Source organism: Vipera berus (genome assembly GCF_964194415.1).
Source record: "Vipera berus genome assembly, chromosome: 2".
Taxonomy (NCBI): domain Eukaryota; kingdom Metazoa; phylum Chordata; class Lepidosauria; order Squamata; family Viperidae; genus Vipera; species Vipera berus.
The window spans coordinates 110696128-110722859 of NC_138203.1; the positions used below are offsets into that span (position 1 = coordinate 110696128).

Below are 26732 nucleotides of genomic sequence, written 5' to 3' on the forward strand. Positions count from 1 at the left end.
GCTGGCAATGGCAAAACAGTCCTGATATGTTGTGCGACGTCACGTGACATCGTGAGTGACATATCTGTTTTAGATCCTAAATTTTTTTAGTCAGATTTATCAAGATGTGATTCTGCTCTGGTGAAAAGCTGATTGGTATCCAGCATGTTGCCTGCATTAGTGTGCTCTGAGCCTGACTTGCTAATTTAGGTATTCACCAGGTTTGCTATTCCACTGGTCTATGTCTTTCCCCTTCCATTATGAAGCTATTTAGATCAGCAGAAGTCCCTTTGCAAGTCTTCCTGCTATTGGTACTAGAAGCGTGTTGTAGGAAAGCACCTTTTTCTATGTGGATCCCAAGCTGTACAATAAATTCGTAGGGAGATATGTTTGGCCCCTACTTTCACAATCTTTAGGAAGATGGCAAAACATATATATATATATATTGTGCCAAGTTTGTAATTATTCATTTATTTCTATATTTGACCTTAGTGTTGATTTCAGTGTTGATTGCATTGAAGGTTTTTTTTCTTTTTCTTTTCTTTTTCATAATGTTGTTGAATCAGAAAGAAAGGGAGAAATTAATTGATAATGAAGACGATATTGATGAGACTTCTCATTTACAATTTTGGTATATTTCAAAGTTTATTTCCCCCTTCATGGATTACTGCCTTGTCATGGTGGAAGGGGCTTGTGTAATTCAGTAAAGTTATGAGCTATGCAGTGCAGGGCCACCCAAGATGGCCCTGGTCATAGGAGAGAGTTCTGACAAAACACGATCCACTGGAGAAGGAAATGGCAACCCACTCCAGTATCTTTGCCATGAAAACCCCATGGACAGTATCAAAAGGAAAAAAGATATGATGCTGGAAGTTGAGCCCCTCAAGTCGGAAGGCATTCAATATGCTACTGGGGAAGAGCAGAGGGCTAGTACTAGTAGCGTCAGAAAGAATGAAGGACTGGGCCAAAGCCGAAAGGACGCTCAGCTGTGGATGTATCTGGTGGTGAAAGGAAAGTCCAATGCTGTAAAGACTTATTCTCCACAGGAACCTGGAATGTAAGATCCATGAATCTAGGAAAGCTGGACGTGGTCAAACAAGAGATGACAAGACTGAACATCGACATCTTAGGAATCAGCAAACTAAAATGGACAGGAATGGGTGAATTTAATTCAGAGGACCATCAGGTATACTACTGCGGGCAAGAATCCCTCAGAAGAAATGGAGTAGCCTTCATAGTCAATAAAAGAGTAGGAAAAGCAATATTGGGATTGTTGTTGTTGTTAGTTGCGAAGTCGTGTCCGACCCATCATGACCCCACGGACAATGTTCCTCCAGGCCTTCCTGTCCTCTACCATCTTCTGGAGTCCATTTAGGCTCACGCCAACTGCTTCAGTGACTCCATCCAGCCACCTCATTCTCTGTCGTCCCCTTCTTCTCTTGCCCTCAACCTTTCCCAGCATTAGGCTCTTCTCCAGTGTGTCTTTCCTTCTCATTAGGTGGCCAAAGTATTTGAGTTTCAACTTCAGGATCTGGCCTTCTAAAGAGCAGTCAGGGTTGATCTCCTCTAGGACTGACCGGTTTGAACACCTTGTAGTCCAAGGGACTCACAGGAGTATTCTCCAGCACCATAGTTCAAAGGCCTCAATTCTTCGGCGCTCAGCCTTTCTTATGGTCCACCTTTCACAGCCATACATTGCAAATGGGAAGACCATAGCCTTCACTATATGCACTTTTATTGGCAGGGTGATGTCTCTGCTTTTTAGTGTGCGGTCTAGATTTGCCATGGCTTTCCTCCTCAGGAGCTAGCGTGTTTTAATTTCTTGGCTGCAGTCCCCGTCTGTGGTGATCTTGGAGCCCAGGAAAATAAAATCTGTCACTACCTCCATTTCTTCCCCATCTATTTGCCAGGAATTGAGAGGGCCAGATGCCATGATCTTGGTTTTCTTAATGTTAAGTTTCAAGCCAACTTTTGCACTCTCCTCCTTCACCCAGAACAAGAGACTCTTTAGTTCCTCTTCACTTTCTGCCATTGGAGTGGTATCATCTGCATATCTTAGGTTGTTGATATTTCTTCCGGCAATCGTAATTCCAACTTTTGATTCCTCTAACCCTGCCTTTCTCATGATGTGCTCTGCATATAAGTAAAACAGGCAGGGTGACAGTATACAGCCTTGCCGGACTCCTTTCCCAATTTTGAACCAATCAGTGGTCCCATGTCCAGTTCTCATTGTTGCTTCTTGACCCACATATAGATTTCTCAAAAGACAAATAAGATGGTCTGGTACTCCCATCTCTTTAAGAACTTGCCACAGTTTGTTGTGATCCACACAATCAAATGCTTTAGCATAGTCAATGAAGCAGAAGTAGATGTTTTTCTGGAACTCCCTTGCTTTCTCCATGATCCAGCATATGTTGGCAATTTGACCTCTAGTTCTTCTGCCTCTTCGAAATCCTGCCTGTACTACTGATAGTTCTTGATCCACATACTACTGGAGTTTAGCTTGTAGGATTTTAAGCATAACTTTACTAGCATGTGAAATGAGTTCAATGGTGTGATAGTTTGAACATTCTTTCACACTGACTTTCTTTGGAATTGGAATGTAAACTGATCTTTTCCAATCCTGTGGCCACTGTTGAACTTTCCAAATTTGCTGGCAAATTGAGTGTAGCACTTTTACTGCATCGTCTTTTAAAATTTTGAATAGCTCAGCTGGAATACTGTCACCTCCACTAACTTTGTTATTGCTCAGCTTTCCTAAGGCCCACTTCACTTCACATTCTAGGATGTCTGGCTCGAGGTCAGTGACCACCTCATGGTGGTTATCAGGGATGTTAAGCTCGTTCTTGTATGGTTATTCTGTGTAATTTTGCCACCTCTTCTTAATCTCTTCTGCCTCTGTCAGGTCCCTGCCATTTAGGTCCTTTATTATGCCCATTTTTACATGAAACATTCCCTTCATCTCTCCAACTTTTCTTGAAGAGATCTCTGGTCCTCCCTATCCTATTGTTTTCTTCTATTTCTTTGTACTGTTCATTTAAGAAGGTATTCTTATCTCTTCTAGCTATTCTTTGGAATTCTGCATTTAATTGGGCATATCTTTCTTTTTCTCCCTTGCCTTTCACTTCCCTCCTTTCCTCAGCTATTTGCAAAGCTTCCTCAGACAGCCATTTTGCTTTCTTTCATTTCTTTTTCTTTGGGATGGTTTTAGTTGCTACCTCTTGTACAATGCAGTCTATCAGATCTAATTCCTTAAATCTATTTGTCACCTCTACTGTATATTCATGAGGGATATGATTTAGTTCATACCTGAGTGGCCTAGTGTTTTCCTGTAGTTTCTTCAATGTAAGCCTAAATTTTGCAACGAGAAGCTCATGGTCTGAGCCACAGTCAGCTCCTGGTCTTGTTTTTACTGACTGTATAGAGCTTCTCCATCTTTGGCTGCAGAATACATAGTTTGATTTCAATGTTGACCGTCTGGTGATGTCCATCTGTAGAACCGTCTCTTGGGTTGTTGGAAAAGAGTGTTTGCTATGACCATCGTATTCTCTTGACAAAATTCTATCAGCCTGTACCCTGCTTCATTTTGTACTCCAAGGCCAAACTTGCCTGTTATTCCAGTTATCTTTTGGCTTCCTACTTTAGCATTCCAATCCCCCATGATGAAAAGGACATCATTTCAATATCACAGTAAACCATTCAATATCACAGTAGTCCAAATCTATGCCCCAACCACCAGTGCTGAAGAGGATGAAGGTGAGCGGTTCTATGATGCAGTAAAAGTGCTACACTCAATTTGCCAGCAAATTTGGAAAACTCAACAGTGTCCACAGGATTGGAAAAGATCAGTTTACATTCCAATTCCAAAGAAAGGCAGGCCAAAGAATGTTCAAACTATCGCACCATTGCACTCATTTCACATGCTAGTAAAGTTATGCTTAAAATCCTATAAGCTAGACTCCAGCAGTATGTGGATCGAGAACTACCAAAATTACCGGTAGGATTTTGAAGAGGCAGAGGAACTAGAGATCAAATTGCCAACATACGCTGGATCATGGAAAAAGCTAGGGAGTTCCAGAAAAACATCTACTTCTGCTTCATTGACTATGCTAAAGTATATGATTGTGTGGATTACAACAAACTCTGGCAAGTTCTTAAAGAAATGGGAGTACCAGACCATCTTATTTGTCTTTTGAGAAACCTATATGTGGGTCAAGAAGCAACAGTGAGAACTGGATACGGAACCAATGATTGGTTCATAATTGGTAAAGGAGTCTGGTAAGGCTGTCGTCCTGCCTGTTTAACCTATATGCAGAGCACATCATGAGAAAGGTTAGGGCTAGATGAATCAAAAGTTGGAATTAAGATTTCTGGGAGAAATATCAACAACCTAAGATATGCAGAGGGACGCGGTGGCTCAGTGGGTTAGGACGCTGAGCTTTTTGATCAGAAGATCGGCAGTTTGGCAGGTCGAATCCCGAGTGCCACGTAACAGAGTGAGCGCCTGTTACTCATCCCAGCTTCTGCCAACCTAGCAATTCAAAAGCACGTAAAAATGCAAGTAGAAAAATAGGGACCATTACGGTGGGAAGGTAACAGCGTTCCATGCACCTTTGGTGTCTAGTCATGCTGGCCACATGACCATGGAGATGTCCTCGGACAAGCGCTGGCTCTTCGGCTTTGAAACGGAGATGAGCACCGGCCCCTAGAGTCGGAAACGACTAGCACGCATGTGCGGGGGAACCTTTACATTTACCTTTAAAATATGGAGATGATACTACCCTAATGGCAGAAAATGAAGAGGAACTAAAGAGCCTCTTGTTCTGGGTGAAGGAGGAGAGTGCAAAAGTTGGCTTGAAACTTAACATTAAGAAAACCAAGATCATGGCATCCGGCCCTCTCAATTCCTGGCAAATAGATGGGGAAGAAATGGAGGTAGTGACAGATTTTATTTTCCTGGGTTCCAAGATCACTGCAGATGGGGACTGCAGCCAAGAAATTAAAAGACGCTTGCTCCTGGGGAGGAAAGCTATGGCAAAAAGCAGAGACATCACCCTGCCAACAAAAGTGCGCATAGTCAAGGCTATGGTCTTCCCATTTGCAATGTATGGATGTGAAAGGTGGACCATAAGAAGGGCTGAGCACCAAAGAATTGAGGCCTTTGAACTATGGTCCTGGAGAAGACTCCTGCGAGTCCCTTGGAGTGCAAGGTGTTCAAACCGGTCAGTCCTAGAGGAGATCAACCGTGACTGCTCTTTAGAAGGCTAGATCCTGAAGTTGAAACTCAAATACTTTGGCCACCTAATGAGAAGGAAAGACTCACCGGAGAAGAGCCTAATGCTGGGAAAGGTTGAGGGCAAGAGAAGAAGGGGACAGCAGAGAATGAGGTGGCTGGATGGAGTCACTGAAGCAGTGACCTAAATGGACTCCATAAGATGGTAGCTTAAATGGACTCCAGAAGAGCTTAAATGGACTCCAGAAGATGGTAGAGGACAGGAGGGCCTGGAGGAATGTTGTCCATGGGGTCACGATGGGTCGGACACAACTTCGCAACTAACAACAGGAAGAACAATAAAAAGTTTATTGCATTTCATAAAAACTTAATTTTTTTCCTATCCTCTGTTTCCTGTTGTTTATAATCTGTTCTCTCTCCAAAGGAAATCTTGTCCCTACACTAACTTTAGTCGTAAAGCATTTATAGAAACAAAGCTCAAACTTATATCTATTCCCCACTGATGCTTCTTTTGATGTTGGTAGGTTTTCTGGTCACTGACTTACGGTATCCTCCCCTGGGTATTAATTGACTTTTCCAGCATGTATACAGTTGACTTCAGATCTGTGGCATAACATATGTGCACAGTGATCTACACGTAGCAACACAATTTCAGTCAATTTTTAAAAAGCAAACCTTCCTCTTTGGTGCATATTGTGAAAAGGGTCAGCTATGGTGACTGCGTTGAGTTCTCCTAGCCCTTGCCATTTTCTTTTTATCCCAAGCCAAACATTATCTTGATAACACAGTAAACAGTGTCTCCAGATACTTTGGACTTGTCTATTGCAAGTGGTCATGCTCCTAGGGCTACTAGGAGATTGTTAGGTATTTACGCTCAGGAGTAAAGTTCACAGACCTTTTTTGCCAGGGTGGAAAATCTATTTTGAAGTTTTGAGTAGTCCAGATTTTGCATAAAGATGAAGAACAGCTACTACAACCTTGAAGCTGCCCATTAATGGATAGCAATTGAACAGTGCTGTTTAGGTATTGTGTGTGCAGTTTTACTAATAAATCAACATTATTAAAAAAAACTCGTCTGCAAGTCTGGCAATATGCCATTTTACAGATATGGCTAGATTACAAATTTCACAATTCCTTGAGCAGAATTAATGGAGTCAAGATTCAACAATTTCTGTTATTCATTCCTGTTTCATTCCTGTTTCTTCCAATATTTGAGAGGCTGTCCCAAAGAAGGGAGAGAGAACATCTTCTCCAAAGCACCTGAGGGCAAGACAAGAAGCAATGGAAACTAATCAAGGAGAGAAGGAACCTAGAACTAAGGAGAAATTTCCTGACAATGAGAACAATTAATTAATGGAATTGCTTGCCTCCAGAGGTTGTGGGTGATTATCACTGGAGGTTTTTAAGAGATTGGACAGTCATTTGTTCAGAATATAGGGTCTCCTGCATGGGGAGGGAGTTGGTCTAGAACAGGGGTACCCAACCCCCAGTCTGTGGACCAGTACTGGGCCATGGCATGCCAGCAACTGGTCTGCACAAACAAGCAAGGCCCCATCCATGGGATGCAGGCAGCTCACAAAACCATGCACCCTCCGGTCCGTGCAAAAACCTCTCTCCGTGGAACCAGTCCCTGGTGCCCAATAGGTTGGGCACCTCTAGTTTAGAAGACCTCCAAGATCCCTTCCAACTCTGTCATTCTGTATTCTGTATTTCTCAGATGTCCTGTTCCTGATTCTGCTGAAATATACCTCAAGTTGATGCTTCATTACATTCCTAAGCGGCAGTGAAAAAGAGTTTGGTAGCAGTCAAGCTGTCTCTCTCTCTGAATAATATCCCATGTGAGGGAATGATGGGAGTTGATTTGTGGATGCACATTGCGTCCAGAGAAGGAGAAAAGTAAATATGGGGATCACTGACCTTGGAAAGGGAAGTTCATTCAGTTCAGAGTACATATGCTCTTTGGAACAGGGACTCTGGAAGAGTATTTAAGTATCTGTACCCAGATATCAGTATTGGAACTGAATTTAACTTCCGCTGCCTATGATAGGTCAAGTCATGCAGACAGCCATCCTACTTTGGATTCTGGCTTTGCTGTCACAATCAGCAATGGTCATTTCAGAGCCGTAAGATTTCAGTTTTGTTTTCTTTGTTCAGTCAGTTTCATGGAAGAATATGAATGCAGATGCATTAATAAGAGCAAGAATTTTTAATGTATGTGAATGATTTTAGTTCAGAATTCCAAAGTGAAGTTATAGGGACAGACTAAGCAATGTGTTATCTAAAGCCACATCTGTTTGACTCTTTGTTCCATCTGACTTACTAATCTCAGCTTAATATTCATTTCCAGAAATGTTCGTATCTACCCCACAGGTTTGTCTATAAAATAAAAACAGTGGCTGGGTCTTCTGCAAGACTTAAGGGAAGTACAGTAGACCAACTGGTCAGAAGTGTTTGAGTAGAGACTGGAAATGCAGGCAGGGGCTGGATTTGCACTACCCTGGAAAAGGTCATAGTTTCTGCATGCAAGGAAAGAGAGAGAAAGTGCAGATTTAGATTACTTGAACTTGCCACTCTTTAAAAGTATCAGATTATTTCTGAAATAACAGTGCTGATAAATTAAGTTGACCAAAATAGGAGAAAAAAATACTAGGGGTTTTTGTATGCATTTGGGCAGTTACACTTGCTTTCTGACAAGCAGGACCAGTTGACAAGTGTATCACTATGCTTGATAGTCAGATTTGTACTAATAAAAGACATTGAGCTTTTGCACTGACAAATATTTTAATTAATACTAAGGTAAAAGTATTAATCAATCAAAGGTGAAGAATTACTGGAAAAATAGGGAGAAAAGAATATAACCTAACTTAAGTTGGCTGGAAATGTTACATTCTTGAACTCACCAAGTCTGAAATACCTCCAGGCCAATGAGATAAACCCTTTCTCTTACCTTCCAGTCATTACTTGATGGTTTTCCCAGCCATAATTGATCATCCCAATGTGGAAAAGTTCTGCATATTACTACACTCCCTTCAAGAGACTAATTATCTGCTGGTGACCTTGGAGTTGAAGAATCGGAATCACACCTTAGTGGAGAAGGATGTGGAAGCACCAGGAACCTTTGACTGTATCCACTTCCAGGCAAGTTGCTCCATAGGAAGTGCTCAGTTTCTTAACCAAAAAAAGAATAGAGGGGCTTTGGCAGACTTTCGCTGTAGTCCCAAAGAACTGGATTTTTTTGTAACCATCACCTCCCTGCTTCTATCAGATTAGCAAAACTTACTACGTGATTTAATTCCATGTATTTCACCTCCAGAAAATTGTGCAACTATTCTAATATTGCTTTCCTTAATAGATATTCTGTGGTTAGAAAAATGATGGGAAAAGTATGGGAAGGGAGGATAATGAATAATTGTTAATGGATTCTCCGTCAAATTCAGTGAATGAGGCATAGCCATTGCACAATAAAAAAATTATTATATCCATCTTCAAAGGAGCAAATATTTAGAATATAAATATGTTATTCCCCATGACATTAATAAATATCACACAGCCATCTGACCTGCATCCTCAGACCCTAAATGATTTTTTAAAGAATGTTATTTGAGTATAATTTATATGTGTATATTTTTTGAACTCACAACAATATTTATCAGTTCACGTGCACACTTATACTGATAAAGACCCTTGGTGGAGCAGTGGGCTAATGCCTCCTTAAGTAACACCAGCTGCCTGCAATTAGTGCAGGTTCGCATCCCACCAGGCTCAAGGTTGACTCAGCCTTCCATCCTTCCAAGGATGGACCCAGATTGTTGGGGGCAATTAAGCTGACTTTGTAATAATGCCACTTGGGGTGTGTGTGAAAGCCCTAATAAGCAGGCATATACATAGAATGAAGGCTACTGCTAAGCTTGTAAGCCACCCTGAGTCTTCGGAGAAGGGCGGGATATAAATGGAATTAAAATAAAAAAAAATAAAATAAAAAATAAAGCATATTAATAATTTGTGATCCATTCAAAGTCTGAAAGGAAAATTAAGCAACATTGATCAATGTATAGTTTAAATTTGATTAATGTTCAACTGTGAAGGATTTTCTCTGCCTGGATTCATATAATATGGGAAACCATGATGTGGTTTCCTTTTAACACTGTATATTGTGTAAAACCAATGTTTGGGAACCATGGCTTATGACTTAACACATAGTTTAAGTCAACAACCAACTATAGTTTAGTCAACAGAACAGAATTAACTAAAACATAGCTTTAAGTGGTAGGTCAACATATCTTAGGAAATAGCATATATGCAACAGGTAGCTATTTATTTTGGAATTTTGTGGGTACATTTAAAAGGTTGTGCTAAACTGTTTTTTTCCCCTTTAGGCCCTAAGCTTTCTTTCCACAAGCAGGACTTATTACGGTGTAAGTTTTGTCCCACCTAACAATCCTCTTTTTTTAAAATTCAGTTATTCCCATCATTAGAAGGTCCTCTTTTAATTTCAGTAATCTCCAACTGACATCCCTCTGGCTATGGAAGGATTAGGATGATTGAAGAACATGAAAAAAGTCAAGAGAAGGGAGAAAAATGGAACAAAGATATTCAAGAGAAAGACCATTTGGGGCATGCAGACACCCACTGGTGTCAAATGATGATGCTGTGACATCACATGAGTGCGTGAAAGCTTGTGCCTTGAGGGTGCAATGTTGTTTTTCTCATGCTAGATCCTGGGGTACTTGTGGGTGCCTGCATCTGTAGTTTGAGACCCAGCTGAGGGCAGGAGATAGAGAACTGTGTACTTTTCTGTTCTTAGTCATCCCATTAAGAAAATCTGCCCTTCTCCTCTGTCTGATGAAGGAAGAAGCAATAGCCAAAGTGCATATTCTAATCTGAAAGGGCAGCACTGTGACCTTTGAGGCTCAGAAGAAAGTGCTGCTCAAGAAAGCTTCTCCCAGGAATCTTATACAACCAAGCAAGCCCTTATACAAGCCTGGAGAGATAGGTAAGTACAAATCCTTTACTATAATCTGGAACAGCTTCCACAACTCCTGGCGTGGGATCTTTCAAAATTGGGTCTCTGGAGAGGAGAGTAAGCATTGCAGGAGTGGGTAGTTAAAACAGAGCTTTTTGCCAGGAGTCTAGATTCTCTGCCGGTAGCACACAGTTATTGATCTACCCTGAGCAAGATTTTCTTAATAAATTATAAAATTGTGAAAAATCAGAATGTCACCAATATGAAGTGGAAAAAATTTAAAAGGAGAAAGGGAGTACTGTTAAAATAACAATATTTTCATATTTAATATTCATGTTTTTTTTCAGTCAAGTGGCGCATTGTGAGGCTTGATGACGATTTTAAAGCCATTGATAAAATAGTGAGTAGTCCTTTCTGTTATATGCAGTAGTGGGATTCAGCTAGTTCGCACCACTTCAGCAGAACCAGTAGCTAATTTTTCGTTGCCCAGACCCAGAATGGATTTGCAGAAGTGGCCTCCACACAGAGAAACAGTTGTTCACATATTTGAATCCCACCATTGGTTATATGTAACTGTTGCTCATGGACAGCTCTACAAAAACATAAGTTTCAGGAAGGTTACTCTTCAAGGCCCATTGATACAACGGCACTGAAAAAAGTAACCAATGACCATTTTTCACACAACCATTGCAACATCCCCATGGCCACATGATCAAAATTCAGATGCTTGGCAACTGAGTCATATTTATGATGGTTGCAGAGTCCTGGGGTCATATGATCCCCCGTTTTTGCCTTCTGACAAGTAAAGGCGATGGAAGCCAGATTCACTTAACAACCATGTCACTAATTTAATAACTGCAGTGATTCACTTAAATGTGGCAAAACTCACTTAACAATTGTCTTGCTTAGCCACAGAAATTCTGGGCTCAGTTGTGATATTAGGTCAAGGACTACCTATATTTCTGTAAACTTATGCAGAAATCCTGAAAGTCATTAAAATTTTTATTAATAAGTCTTTATTGATTAGCCCTTGGGCCATATCAAAGTGCAAAGTTCCAGCAACAAATTGTTACTAAAATTTGATAAAATCAATTTAAAATGGAATTTGATAAAATACAATTTAAAATGGAATTAGAATAAAATACGATATAAAATGAAATGGTAATAAAATACAACCTAAAATGAAATTGTAATAGTGTACAATAATTTAAGATATAGATAAAATATAATAAAATTATATTTCGGAGTCGCCCTTGCAATCTACCCCAATCAGTCCCACACATGCAGATCTCAGCTGAACCATTTTGTTTAAGTACTGTGCTACGTTAAATGTTATTTTCAAGTTCTGGCTGGACATAAGGTAAGTTATTTTGATATGGGGATCCTAATGTGTCATTCATTTGGTATATAGACCAAGATACCTGTCTCCCACCCTCTTATACAGGCAACAGTCAAATAGGATGTGAGTCAGGTCTTCTACCTCTGCTGCTCCACAAATGCAGAAACACTCATTGTAAGGTATAGCATGAAATCTCCCATATCTGACCATTGTGTCAAGCTGTTCAAGTCTTGCTTGTGTAAATATCTCCCTAAGATGTTTTGGGAGTTGTGACTTCAAATAACTGTCTACTTGAAAAGTACGTTTGTATTTACTCAGCCATTTCAAGTTACCCACCTTACTAAGGATAGCTATATCAGTTTGTGCTTCTATATCCTTAATTCTTTGGGCAACTCTTTTTTTGGATTGTTCTCCTGTTATGCAAGAGACAGGAAGGCCACAGCTTCTTACAAAATTTGTTAGTTTGGTGATCCAGGAGATTTGTGATTGTAGTTTTATTTGCTCTAGTAGGCATAACTTGGGGAGTCTCCATTTCATTAACTTTGCACCAGTAGTTCTAAGCTCTAATTTTAGATAATGCATGAATTGTATGAATTCTCAATTCAGCTCTAACTGCTGCAGCAGATGTTCTTGGATCTACACCCAAAATACATCTCAAATGCTGGGACTGTGTTTGTTCTAGGACTGTGGTTGAGTAAAGACCCCAAATTTTTGCTCCATACAAGAGCATTGTGGTAACCTTAGCCTTATAAACCTTGATTAATAGGGCTAGGGACCCTGGGTAACTATGGTTCTTTAGTTTGAGCGGTAAATTCAAATGGGGTTTTGCTCTAAATGTACTCCATTGATGATGGCAGGCCCAAGTTCCAGTCTTGGAAAAAAATATTTTTTTTTATTAAAGCTACCAAGCCCACCAGTTTTGTTATAGCAGTTCTTTGATTGCCTTTAAAGATAATTGAGGAACTGGAAGGTTTTTCTGTTTCTTTGAAACATATTTTTTCTCTCTCTCCTTTCTTACAGATCCCTCTGATACAGCTGAAGGTAAAATTAGATGTCTTATTAAAATTCTTACAATAACCTCAGAAGGTCACTTAATGCATCTATGATATAGATTTAATGGCAGAAATTGAAAGTTTTCAGATTATAAATTACAATTTAGCAGATCTCAAGTTCAACATTTTAGGAAGTTGCTGGGAAATTTTGATTAAAAGCCAAAGGCTATAATACAGAACTACAATTCTAATGCTCACTAATTGGTGTTATCAATTAATCATTTTTTTATTGCAGCCTTAGACCAATTTGGGGAAATATAAGCAGAGAAATAAAGAAACAATAACACTAAAATCTAAATGAAGACTTATAAATTAAAAGTATTATTATTATTTAATGACTCTGGGCAATTCACAAGTAAAAACAGTAAAAACAAGGGAAAATGCAATATGAGAGAAAAATAAAAGAATAAAAATGGCAAGAATTTCAAGAACCAAACAGAATAAAAAAGAAAGAAAAACCCATGCAATCCAAGCAGGTTTCACTCATCCTTGCCGAAGATAATGGTATTTTTATGAAATTAATTACATGATAGTAGGAATTTACAAAGAATAGTATTAATAAAGTAAACTTTTGTTAAAAGTTTTACATAGTCTAATACCCTAAAAATAAGGAGGATATTAAAGAGTATTAGAAATACATGATATAACATTGTTTTGGTAAAATAGTTCTTAAGTTGTTAAGAATAAGGAGGCAACCAGAAGAAGAGAAAAATGTAACAAATTTGTACTGTTTATCTTTCCTTAACTTTTCTGTATCTTAACTAAATGTCGCTTAATTTAAATGCCAGTAAAGCAAATGTAGCAGCCATTATATTCTTTGGGATCTTCATTCAATAGGAGCTATCAGTATTGGATTGGGCAATAGCTTAAGTAAAGGTTCAGATAAAGAGTTTCTAAGGATTATGTAAGAGCCTGATTTGTGTAGTAGTTAATGCATCAGGCTAGAAACTAAAGGAAGGGCACAATTTTTCCTTTGAGAACTACTGATAGAAGAACATTGAATCCGAGCCATAAAAAGGTTTTTCTTTTTTTATAATATTTTATTGGTTTTCCAGTTTTACATTTGAGTATTTAGAAGGCAATGTGGTGATTGGGTTAATCAATAATTCAATAACAAAATCTTTAGTACATATTTCAGGTTACATCATCAAATATTTCTTCTCTGTTACCCTTAACATTTGCTATTTCATATTTAAGCTAGTAAATTTCTAATTGTATCAAACTCAGTAAAAACTTCATTATCGTGTATATGAGTACTTTTTTGCTTATACATATCTTAATAAATCTCAATAAACAATCCATATCCTGTTATTAAGTTTTACCTAATTTTTAATTACAATAATCCAATTTAACATTTAATATCCATAGTTTTGACTTGCAGGTAACCCAAACTTTCTTTATCTCAATTCATAAAAGTTATAATGTCTAAAATACACATATTAGTTACTTAGATATATTCTTATTCTATTTCATAAACATTTTCTATTTCTCACCCTAATACATCACCACCTTAATAATAGAGTATCCTTTGTTAGTTCAAATCCATCATCTATATTATCTGGGCTAATCAATAATTCAAACCTATTTCCTAATAGTTAATTTACATTTCCCTTGTAGGTCTAAATCCTCAATATTAGACAGATTAATCCCTTATTTTTTACTATTTTCCAACTATTTTAAATCTAATAGTCAAATTTCTCCTTGTCTCAAAATCTCCCTTTAGCCCACTAGTTGACAATTTAGGGTCCTCTCTAGTAAATCGAAAGGCCCCAGTTTTTCAACCTAATTCTATCTTTCTTCTTTTGCCAACCAGGCTTCCATACCAATGCTTTTAAATCATTGAATAGATCTCCTTTCATTCTTGTGTATGTTACTTGGCTTGAAGGAGACCATCTATTTGCCAATTTTCTGAAAGATCTGGCCCATTTATAAACATTAGATTGTCACCCTGGTAACCCAGATCCCCATATTCATTCTGGTATAGTTGTCTTCAATTTGATCTGGTCGTCTTTCTCAGATTTCTTCTGGTTTATGTAGAAAGTCATTTCCTGTTTTAAAGTTGTTTCGTTGTCTGGATTTTCAGTGAACTGTACTTGTTGATCTTTAAAGCCCTCTATCTTGGTAATCACTTTTTCCACTCCTGTTGTTTTTTGAATTATTAGTTCTTTAGCTGCAATCAAGGTTTTGTTATATAGATCTAGGCTGGCACCTTTGTCTTTAAGGGTAGATTTGAGTTTTTCAGTGTTTGCAAGCATACTTTCAAGTAAGAACTTTAACATAGTTTTTTGCTGAACCTCCTCCATTTCTGACATAGTTATAGATGGTCTTTCTAGTGAAGGCTATTTATTAAACAAGAGTCAGTAAATGTTCACCTCCACAGTTCCTAGAGACCGATTTCACTTCCCAGCTGCTCTCTCAGCATTAAATCTCTCATAGATAGTACCAAGATCAGGTCTGGGCTGTTGGCAAGTCTCTTTGTCAGAAGTAATAAATTGCTGTACCAGACTTTGCCACAAGATGTCCCCGATAGCATTTAGAGTCTTTTTCAAATCCCAGGCTAATTTCTTATCCAATTTAAGTTCTTTTTTGCAAATAAAATAAGATAGCAAGTCCCAGTAAGACTAGGAATTCTAAAAAAATGTATAAGTTCAATTATATTAAGTTGATCTTTTCAATGCTTTGTTTCCCCTAAGTAATCAGACACTGCCATTTTAGAGGGTGGGAGAAGAAAGTTCCCTTCCCTCTCTCCTCACAGGGGAAAAAAATTTCAAGAAGCTTTTAACAGGAAAGTGCTTGGGGTACAGAGAAGGTAAGGTCTTACCCAATTCCTCCACATTGCTTTCAAAGTGCTTGTTAGTAAGTTTGGCCTCGGCTGTCAGCAGCTTGTTGATGGGCCATATTAATGGCCGATCTTTTCCCCGTCAGTTTTAAGAGCTTCCCTGGATGAAATGGGAGGGCTGCGATCACTTGGGGGTCCTCTTCTTGCTCGTCGCCCCTACAAGTTGACTTCCGACCTTCTTCAGGGTCCCCCGGCTGGAGAAAACTGGACAGTGGAGAGAGTGATCGCCCCACACGTCCACCAACGCCGTGACCGCAAACTGGAACCCAAAAGGTCTTTCAATATTTCAAAATCATTAGCTGCTTTAAATATTTTGCTGACTTGAAGAAGTTTCATTTGGACACAATTTAATGGAAGGGGAAAAAGTGTGGTGTGGCAGTGGTAGGAAAGAAGAAAGGGGAAAGAAGAAGGTGCCAGAGAGGGAAGTTGTACTGTATATCTCTACAGAAATAACAAAACCTAGAAAAACAAGAAATCCAGGAAGAAACCAGCATAGACAAACTGCAAGACAAAAGGATAAGTACAAAAAATGGAAAGAGAGACACATAACTAAGGCAGAATATCAGCAGATAGCTTGAATTTGCAAAGATGAAGTTAGGAAAGCAAAGGCTAAGAATGAACAAAGACTTGGAACAAAAGTCAAAGATATAACTAGTAGTCAGCATGGATTTATTAAAACAGATCATGCTAAACCAATCTTATTTCATTCTTTGACAAAGTGACTAAATTAGTAGATTAGAGAAATCCTGTGGACATAGTATACTTACAGTAGACTTCATCAAGGCAGAAGTAGACCACAACCTACTTCTTGGTAAGCTAGAAAAATGTGGGATGTACAGCATCCATACCAGATGGATTTGGAACTAGCTGAATCAACAAGCCGTCCTTAATGGTGCTATATCTACCTGGAGGAAAGTAAGCAGTGGCGTACCAAAAGATTCTGTCTTAGGCCCGGTACTCTTCAATATATTCATAAATGACTTAGATGAGGGAATAGAAGAGGAACTCATCAAATATGTAGATGACACTATGCTGGCAGGAATAGCCAACACCCCAGAAGACAAGCTCGGGATCCAAAAGGATCTTGACAGACTTGAACTATGGGCCCTACCCAACAACATGAAATTTAATGTGCAGAAAAGCAAGGTTTTATACCTAGGCAAGAAAAATCAAAGGTATAAGTACAGATTAGGTGAGACCTGGCTCAAAAACAGTAACTGTGAGAGGGACCTTAGAGTCGTAATGGATGATTACAGTATTTAAATATGAGCCAGCAGTGTGCAGCCGCCACCAAAAACCTAATACAATCCTTGGTTGTATAAACAGAGGCATAGAATCAAAATCACATGCAGTATTAGTACTGCTTTTTAAAGGCCACACCTGGCATACTGCATCCAGTTTTGGTCATCACATTATAAAAAATATGTTGAGACTTTGGAAGATGTGCAAAGAAGAGCAATTAAGATGGTTAAAGGCCTGGAGACTAAAATATATGAAGAATGGTTGCAGGAATTGGATTGTGTCAGTCTAGAGAAAAGAAGGACTAGGGGAGACATGATAGCAGTATTCCAGTATTTGAGGGGTTGCCACAAAGAAGAGGGGTTCAACCTATTTTCCAAAGCACCAGAAGGCAAGATAAGAAACAATGGATTGAAACGAATCAAGGAGAGAAGCAACCTGGAATTAGGGAGAAATGTTTCAACAGTGAGGACAATTAACAGCTTGCCTTCAGAACAGCTTGCCTTCAGAAATTGTAGATGCTTCATCACTGGACGTTTTTAAGAAAAGACTGGACAACCACCTATCTGAAATGGTATAGATTCTCCTGCTTGAGCAGGGGATTGGACTAGAAGACTTCCAAGGTTCCTTCCAGCTCTATTCTGATTGATTGATTGATTGATTGATTGATTGAAAGACTTTTGAAGGCTGATGGAAAAGGACAAAGGGTTGCTGAAGTGATGCAGCCTTTGGTACTTGTTTCTTGAGATGACCAGAAGTACTGGGCAAGTTTGAGTAGAGCATTGACATTTCAGAACACGAGAAGGTCCAGAGTGCTAGTACTCAGAAGAGGTACCTGAAATGATTACTGGTCCTAGCCATGGTATTGCCTAAGGTAAAGGTAAAGGTTCCCCCGCACATGCGTGCTAGTCGTTTCCGACTCTAGGGGCCGGTGCTCATCTCCGTTTCAAAGCCGAAGAGCCAGCGCTTGTCCGAGGACGTCTCCGTGGTCATGTGGCCGGCATGACTAGACGCCAAAGGCGCACGGAACGCTGTTACCTTCCCACCGTAGTGGTCCCTATTTTTCTACTTGCATTTTTACGTGCTTTCGAACTGCTAGGTTGGCAGAAGCTGGGACGAGTAACAGGCGCTCACTCTGTTACGCGGCACTCGGGTTTCGACCCGCCAAACTGCCGACCTTCCGATCGACAAGCTCAGCGTCCTAACCCACTGAGCCACCGCGTCCCTTCTTGGTATTGCCTATCACCCCTTAAAGATCCAAAAACAGTAGTGAAGTGACTGCCTGAACCTCCAGGCTGTACAAGTTATGTTGAGGCATGACTTGACTGGGAAGGGTCAAATAAAAAATGGGCTCTCATAAGAAACCAGAGGTCTAGTGAAGTTATAGTATAAAATTATAGGGTATGAGTGAATAGAGTAAGACTATAAGAATAAAATTTTTATTGAAGAGGTTAAATTAAGAATAAATACTATCCTAATTTAACATTTTATGAAATGAACAAGGCTGAAATATGAAATTTAAATGTAAAATCTCTGAACTTTTTGTAAATTTTTCAGTAGCAAAGAGTACATGTCTATAGGAAGTCTGTCCCCTCTCTGCCTAAGTCTGTCATCATACCCAAACTGACCCAACAAATGTTTTTAGGAGTTTCTTGTTATTAAAATCTTCTATCTGTGTTTTTAATGCAAGCTTGCTATTTGATGCAGCTTGTTTTGTCATCCTGAGCACTATTGCTGATGACTACAGCCATCACATGACAACAAATTTCTTTTTGGTCTTCTTTTGTGCAGGATCCTAATGAAAATCGAATTGCCCAGTGGATAGATGTGAAGCCTCTCCATGGCATTGTGGATCTGTCTTTCCCTCTGGCCTCTGAAGCAGCCTTGGGCACATACACCATTGAAATGGAAGACAAAGAACTGAGTTCTAAAGCTGATGGAGAATTCGCAGTGGAGGAATATGGTGATATTTCAAAGCTGTTGCAGTTGGGGAACCTTTAAAACATTATATACTAAATTCCTATTCACTCATACATACATTCTCTTTTTTGCCTCTCAGGTGATTGTGGGAGCATTTCAATAATTTATTTATTAAATGCAAAGCCTTTGCATCCTAGGAAATCTTATTTTTTGATTGTTTAAAAAATCCATCCTCCTGTCTTATCAGAAAGACAAGGTGGTCCTTAAATAATAATTCTAGAAATACATATTTGAACCTATGTGGCATTGAGCTCAGTGAGGCTTACTTCTGATTTGACATACAGAGAATTGTATAGTATTCTTTTCTTAATAAATAAGAACAAATCACTATACATATATACATATGTTTATGCATTCACAGTTTAACATAGTTGAAGGGTGCTGGATTGGGATTTGGGAAACTTAAATTTAGTCCTCTTGTAATGAATGAAAACCATCTGGGTGACTTTGGACCACTGCTAGCTGTAAACTGGAAAGCTGAAAAACATTCCAGAAAAGGTAATGAATGCTTCTGAAAATGTTTTGAAGAAAACTTCAGGGACTTGTCCACATAATCTCCAGTAATCAAAATGGACTCAAAGAACTATACAACATCTTTCTCTCTCTAAATCAATCAATCAGAATAGAGCTGGAAGGAACCTTGGAAGACTTCTAGTCCAATCCCCTGCTCAAGCAGGAGACTCTATACCATTTCAAACAGATGGCTGTCCAGTCTTTTCTTAGCACCCACAACCTCTGAAGGCAAGCCGTTCCACTGGTTAATTGTCCTCACTGTTAGGAAGTTTCTCCTTAATTCCAGGTTGCTTCTCTTCTTGATTCGTTTCCCTCCATTGTTTTTTATCTTGCCTTCTGGTGCTCTGGAAAATCAGTTGACCCCCTCTTCTTTGTGGCAGCCACTCAAATACTGGAAGCCCTGGTCTGCGGTCTCCTCCGATGCCGATCACCGGGCAAGGGCGGCGTCTCCGCAGATCAGCTGTGCGGCGGAGGCGCCGGCAAAGAAACCAACAGCAGCAGCAACGGGCAGCGGCGGCGTCTCCGAGGATCAGAGGAGGCGCCGCGGATCAGCTGGGCGGTGGAAGAGGCGGCAGCGAAGACGACCGCGGCCGGGACTGCTTCTCCAGGCCTAGTCGTTCGCCACCCAGGGGCCTTGACAGCGGCGGTAGCACTGACGGCGTGGCATCTTCGACCCGCCCCCTGTACCGCTACGGCCGTTGCAACAATCCCCAAGGAGACGCCGCAGACCAGCTTTACAACGGTAGCGGCAGCAACGAAGACATGGGCGGTGAGGCAGCTGCTCTGGGCCCTGGTCGACCGTCCTCCGAGGGGCCTTGACAGAGGCCCTGACAGAGACGCTAGTAACAGCGGTGCGGCGTCTCGACCACCGTGGGCTGCCCCTGGACGGCGGTGCCTCCGAAAGATTCACACCAAAGGAGACGCTGGACAATGGAGGCGACGGCCCGAGCCACCTCCTCGAGACACCTTGATTGGAGACGGCAACACCAGGGGCATGACACCAGGGACTCCCGTACCTCTGGGAGGCCACGCTCTGGACGGTCCTCAACCAATAGGGGCCATGGAACTGCGGCCGGGAACAACGCCCAGAGGATCAGGGAGGGAACTGTTTGGGGCGGCTGAACCACCGGAGCTGACGCCAATTAATGGATCCCTCCATCCTGCCTTCTGCCCACTCTCACCCATCTTTGCCCATTCTCTCCCCACAGGACATAACGGGCCTGGGTGCTAGCCACAGTGGCAGAGTGGCTGGGCCTTACACCTGCTACCCCATAGAGGTGAGAGCTCTATGGGGTATGCCTCACCCAGAGTACGTTCTGGACCACCTCCGGAAGCAGAGACACAACCCATCGTGAGAGGATGAGGAGTGGCCTGCTTCTGGGGGTTCGCCCGGCCAAGTGGCAGTGGCAGGGCGACGATCCAGATACGCACCTACCCGACTCGACCCTCCTGCAAATTCACCATCCAGGGGACAGCCTTCCCGGAACCACCTGTGACTATGCTTGTTCAATACTCTAGCATAGCACTGCACGCCCTCAGGGGTTCCCCACTCTCCTGGGTGCGACCCGCCTGCATCACATCCAATCTTGATGACGGGCCCAACCACTGGGCCTCTGAGAGATGGCCGGGCAGGGTCAGGGGCCTCCAGCATAAGCCCAACAAGAGGCCCCTGATTAAGTTCTTAGTTAAGTTTTTTGTGGGGTTAGGGAGGGGGGAGGGAGGAGACTATGGTTGCGCAGGAAAGGCACGCCTTCCAGCCACCATAACACATGCCAGGCCCACGGCCGTTCGCGACGGCGTACAACGAGGACCAGTCGCCGATAACACCCAGTGGCGTACTGACAAACGTCCCATCCCTAGGATGGTGGGGAATGGCAGAAGGTGCACAGACAGAGGGCCGTATCGTCACCGGGAGTGTCATCTCCGCTCTGTACAGGCGGTGAGACGCTCCGACCCTCTGTTCTCCCCCGGAGGACCCGGGAGCAAAGGTGCGCACCCTCCCATGCTAAGGCTGGTCTACCTGAATGCAAGGTCCGCAGCTAACAAAGCTCACCTCATTCGTGACCTAGTGGAGAGTGAGCATGCGGACCTGGCCTGCATCACGGAAACCTGGCTGGGCCCAGAGGGGGGTGTTCCTCTGGTTGACCTCTGCCCGCCAGGTTTCCAGGTACTGCACCAGCCCCGGGCTCATGGGAGGGGCGGGGGAGTGGCAGTTATCATCAGGGAATCCCTTAGCCCGCGAGAGACCACCGTCCCTCAGATGGTCGGGTGTGAGTCTCTCCTACTGAGATTCGGCCCAGGGGCGCAGTTGGGTCTGCTGCTGGCGTACCTACCACCTAATCGTGCAGCGGCAGCCCTACCCGAGCTACTCGATGTCCTCTCAGGGTTGGTGGTTGAATTCCCAAGACTCATGGTCTTGGGCGACTTTAATCTACCGTCCCTGGGAGGATCGTCCGAACTGGCTCGGGAGTTCATGGCTTCCATGACGGCCATGGACCTGTTGCAAATAATTTCTGGGCCGACTCATGAGAGAGGCCACAACCCAGACTTGGTGTTCTTGTCTGGACGGTGGCGTGATGATGTCGGTGGGGGTGCCACAACTATTACGCCCCTGTCATGGACCGATCACCACCTCCTGCGGCTAGACTTCCCCCTTGCCACCCCCCACCGTGGGTGCACGGTGCCAGTCAGATGGTACCGCCCTAGGCGCCTAATGGACCCTGATAAGTTCCAGGCAGCGCTTAGGGACTCGCATGCACCCCCTGCTCACAGCTCGGCGGAAGCCTTAGTGGAAGCCTTAGTGGAAGCCTGGGAAAAGGCAGCCACGGAGGCTCTGGACCGAGTTGTACCCTTGCGGCCTCTGACCCGGCGCAGATCCCAGCGAGCCCCATGGTTCACTGAGGAGCTCCGGGAGATGAAGCGTCGGAGACGGGGCCTAGAGAGCCGTTGGAGGTCCAGTCGATCCGAATCCGACCGATTGCGACTAAGAATCCTCACCAGGTCTTATCTCGCTGCGATAAGGGTGGCAAAATCCAACTACTTTTCCACCCTCATCGCGTCCGCAGATAATCGCCCGGCTGCCTTGTTCAGGGTGACTCGCTCCCTATTAAACCAAGAGGTGAGGGAGGAACCCTTGCAGGGTCGAGCCGAGGAATTTGGTCAATATCTGCTGGATAAAATCGCTCGGATTCGAACTGGTCTGGACTCCAACTGGGCTGAGATGGAAGAACAAGACATGGACAGTCTTGTCGACGTCATCTGGGAAGAATTTGATCCTGTAACTCCTAAGGAAGTGGACAGGATTATGAGAAGGTTGAGCTCCTCCACATGCTTACTGGACCCGTGCCCTTCCTGGCTGGCCTATGCAGCTCGAGAGGCGACACGAGGCTGGTTCCTAGCGGTCATCTCTGCTTCTCTGAGTGAGGGTCACTTCCCCACCGCCTTGAAGGAGGCGGTGGTGAGACCTCTCCTCAAGAAGCCCACCTTGGACCCATCCTCTTTGAATAACTTTCGTCCAGTCTCCAATCTTCGCTTCCTTGCGAAGGTTGTTGAGAGCGTGGTGGCGCACCAACTTCCTCAGATCCTGGATGAAGCGGTTTATCTAGACCCGTACCAATCGGGTTTCAGGCCGGGCTACAGCACGGAGACGGCATTGGTCGCTCTGATGAATGATCTCTGGAGAGCCCGGGACAGGGGCCATTCCTCTGTCCTAGTCTTATTAGACCTCTCGGCGGCTTTCGATACCATCGACCATGGTATCTTGCTGCGACGCCTCAGGGGACTGGGAGTGGGAGGCACGGTTCTGCGTTGGTTCTCCTCCTTTCTCCAGGGTCGCTCGCAGTCGGTGCTGACAGGGGGACAGAGGTCGACCCCGAGGCCTCTCGCTTGCGGAGTCCCTCAGGGGTCGGTCCTCTCGCCTCTCCTGTTCAACATCTACATGAAACCGCTGGGTGAGATCATTCGCAGTTTTGGAGTAGGGTACCATCAGTATGCTGATGACACCCAGCTTTTTATCTCAACTCCTAACAATATCAGTGATGCCCTAGACGTGATGTCCCGCTGCCTGAAAGCGGTCCGGGAATGGATGGGGAGAAACAGGCTTCAACTGAACCCGGACAAGACTGAATGGCTGTACGTACCGGCAAGCCAGGAGATTCAGAACGTTCCACTGCTTAACATTGGGGACAAGTTACTTCCCCCTGTTGATAGGGCCCGCAACCTGGGTGTCCTCCTAGACTCGCAGCTCTCCCTGGAAGACCACATTGGAGCTGTGACCAAGGGGGCCTTCTCCCGGGTTCGACTAGTTCGCCAACTACGGCCTTATCTGGACCTGGATTCCTTACGTACAGTCACCCATGCCCTTGTGACATCTCGCCTAGACTATTGTAACGCTCTCTACATGGGGCTGCCCTTGAGATACACTCGGAAGCTTCAACTGGTGCAAAGTGCGGCGGCACGGACACTCTTGGGAGCCTCCCGATACTCCCATATCACACCTCTCCTCCGTGCGCTGCACTGGCTTCCGGTTGCCTTCCGTGTGAAGTTCAAGGTGCTAACAATGACATTCAAAGCCCTACATGGCATGGGTCCGGACTACCTACGGGAGCACCTTCTGCCGATGTCAGCACCCCACCGTCCTGTGCGCTCCCACAGAGAGGGCCTCCTCAGGGTGCCACCGCTCAAGGAATGTCGGCTGGTGGCCCCCAGGGGGAGGGCATTCTCAGTGGGTGCGCCAGCCCTCTGGAACACCTTACCAACCGAAATCCGGATGGCCCCTGACCTCCGTACCTTCCGTCGCGACTTAAAAACTTTCCTGTTCCAGCAGGCTGGCCTGGCATGATAACGTTAATTGGGGTCCCAGTTTGTGTTCATTAGTGTTTCTTATTATTTTATTGTTCGGTCTGTATACCTTCCTTCCTCTGTACACCGCCCCGAGTCCCTCGGGAGAAGGGCGGTTTATAAAAACTAATAAATAAATAAATAATAAAAATACTGCTATCATGTCTCCCCTAGTCCTTCTTTTCTCTAGACTGACACTATCCAATTCCTGCAACCATTCTTCATATATTTTAGTCTCCAGGCCTTTAACCATCTTAATTGCCCTTCTTTGCACATCTTCCAAAGTCTCAACATATTTTTTATAATGTGATGACCAAAACTGGATGCAGTATGCCAGGTGTGGCCTTTAAAAAGCAGTACTAATACTGCATGTGATTTTGAATTTATGCCTCTGTTTATACAACCAAGGATTGTATTAGCTTTTTTGGTTGCTGCTACACACTGCTGGCTCATATTTAAGTGATCAGGTCCCTCTCACAGTTACTATTTTTGAGCCAGGTTTCACTTGATCTGTACTTGTACATTTAGTTTTTTTTTCCTGCCTAGGTGCTTTTCTGCACATTAAATTTCATGTTGTTGGATAGGGCCCATTGTTCAAGTTTGTCAAGATCTTTTTGTCTTCTGAGGTGTTGGCTATTCCTGCCAGCTTAGTGTCATCTGCAAATCTGATGAGTTCTCCTTCTATTCCCTCATCTAAGTCATTTATGAAAATATTGAAGAGTACTGGGCCTATGGTGGAATCTTGTGGTATCCCACTGTTTACTTCCCTCCAGGTAGATGTAATACCATTAAGGACTACTCGTTTACAGTTTGTCAGCCAGTTACAAATCCGTCTGGTGGTGATGCTGTGTATTCCACATTTTTCTAGCTTACCAAGAAGTAGGTTGTAGTCTACTTTGTTGAATGCCTTGCTGAGGTCTACTGTAAGTATACCATGTCCACAGCATTTCACTGGTCTACTAATTTAGTCACTTTGTCAAAGAATGAAATAACATTGGTTTAGCATGATCTGTTTTTAACAAACCTGTACTGGCTACTATTTTTAATATTTGTTTCTAGATGTTCACAGATCAGTTTTTTGTTATTTTTTACAGTATCTTCCCAGGCATTCATGTTAGGCTGATTAATCTGTAGTTTCCTGGGTCTGGTTTCCCCCCCCTTTTGTTAAAGATGGGAACCACATCAGTCCTTCAGAACTCTGGGATGTAATCCATCATGTCCTGATGATTTATATTCATCAAGGTCAGACAGGACCTCTTAGCATTTTCTTGATTATTTTAAGTTTTATTTCTTGCCTGTCTTTTACAGTTATATTGTTGGTAGGTTGGGCTATACCAGTGATGGCAAACCTTTTAGAGACTGAGTGCCCAAACTGCAACTCAAAACCTACTTATGTATCGCTGGGTGCTGGGTGGGCATGGCCCACTGGGTGGGTGTGGCCACCTCGATGTTACTTCTGGAGAAGGATGCCTGTGGGGGCCGGGCAGGGTTGGGGGAGATCCAGGGGGTCTGTGGCAGGTGGGGTGGCTCAATAAATCCTCTTTCTAAGTTTTTCTTTATGAACCTTTCCATTTCTGCCATTTCCTTTGGGCTCATGGCATACATCCTGGGCTTTTTGAGCTTTGCCCTGGGTTTGAATTCTACAGCACAGTCTGTGGGGCAGTGGGGGGAAGCTCATCTGCCCGTTCCTCACTGAAAACTTCAGCAAGGTCCCTGTATTCTTCCGGTATCTCTGGTAACCCCTTCTCTTCCCCCACTGATGCTGTCTCTTCCCTTCGGGTTGGGGGAATGCTTTGGGGTTTTATGCTTCTATGTTCTCCCTCTGGGAAATTGAGTTCTGCTGTCCTCCAATTTATCCCGGGGTTCCATTTCTTCAGCCATTCCAGTCCTAAAATCATTGGGCATTCCATGCCTGGGGCCACTACAACCGTTATGTCTTCCTCATGAGACCCCAGGGATAGGTGAATTGGTAAAGTAACTAGGGTAGCTGCCCCCCCTGCTATTGACCCATCTAGTTGGCTAAAAGAGGTCGGCTGTTTTAGTCTCACTGGGATGCCGAATCTCCCCACCAGCGTTGGGCTGATGAGGCAGCGGATGCAACCAGAGTCTATTAGTGCTCTTACTTTGATGGCTTCAAGCATAGAGGAAGCTAATATAGTCACTGTCTTAAGAATGGGCGGAATGGATCCACTTACCAATGGTTCTCCCTCTGAGCTGTCTTCCGAGGTGTCCACCGCCCCTGTGGTATAGGCCGGAATCCAATCCAAGTTCTTGGCAGGGGTTGTGGACTCTACAGCCTCTGTCCCCTTCATGGAAGATTCTTTAGGGTTGCCTTGGGACTTCCCTAACTTCTTGGGAAGTGATGCCTCTGTTTTATGTGGGGGGGCTTTTGAGCAACATTCTGCAGTGCGGTGGCCCTCTCTCCCGCAATTGAAACAGCCCGTTGACTTTTTAGCTGTGGATGGTGGGTTTTCCCCCTCGCGTGTTTCCTCGGGTGGCGGGCGGCCCCATGGTTTCCCTCGGCAGTGTCTCTTCAGTAGGTCTATTTCCACTTCCTCTGCCAGGACATACCAGTCGTCGAGATGGTGTGGGTCTCCTCGAGGCAGGCAAGCATCATACAAGCACCAGGCGAGCCTTTGCCCAGGTTCGCCTGGTGCACCAGTTGTGACCCTATCTGGACTGGGATGCCTTGCATACAGTCATTCATGCGCTCGTGACCTCTCATTTAGACTACTGCAATGCTCTGTACATGGGGC

The 26732-nt window shown here is 43.2% G+C and overlaps 1 pseudogene across 1 annotated transcript in view; it reads left to right on the plus strand.

The window, feature by feature from the left end:
- Positions 1 to 7318: 7318 nt before the first annotated feature.
- The window catches only part of LOC308662780 (alpha-2-macroglobulin-like protein 1), a 72378-nt pseudogene continuing 52964 nt past the window's right edge, over positions 7319 to 26732 (plus strand). Inside the window, exons 1-3 of the transcript in view lie at positions 7319 to 7335; positions 8167 to 8350; positions 18436 to 18607. The product of the transcript in view is annotated as an alpha-2-macroglobulin-like protein 1 (transcript). The remainder of the gene's footprint in view (positions 7336 to 8166; positions 8351 to 18435; positions 18608 to 26732) is intronic.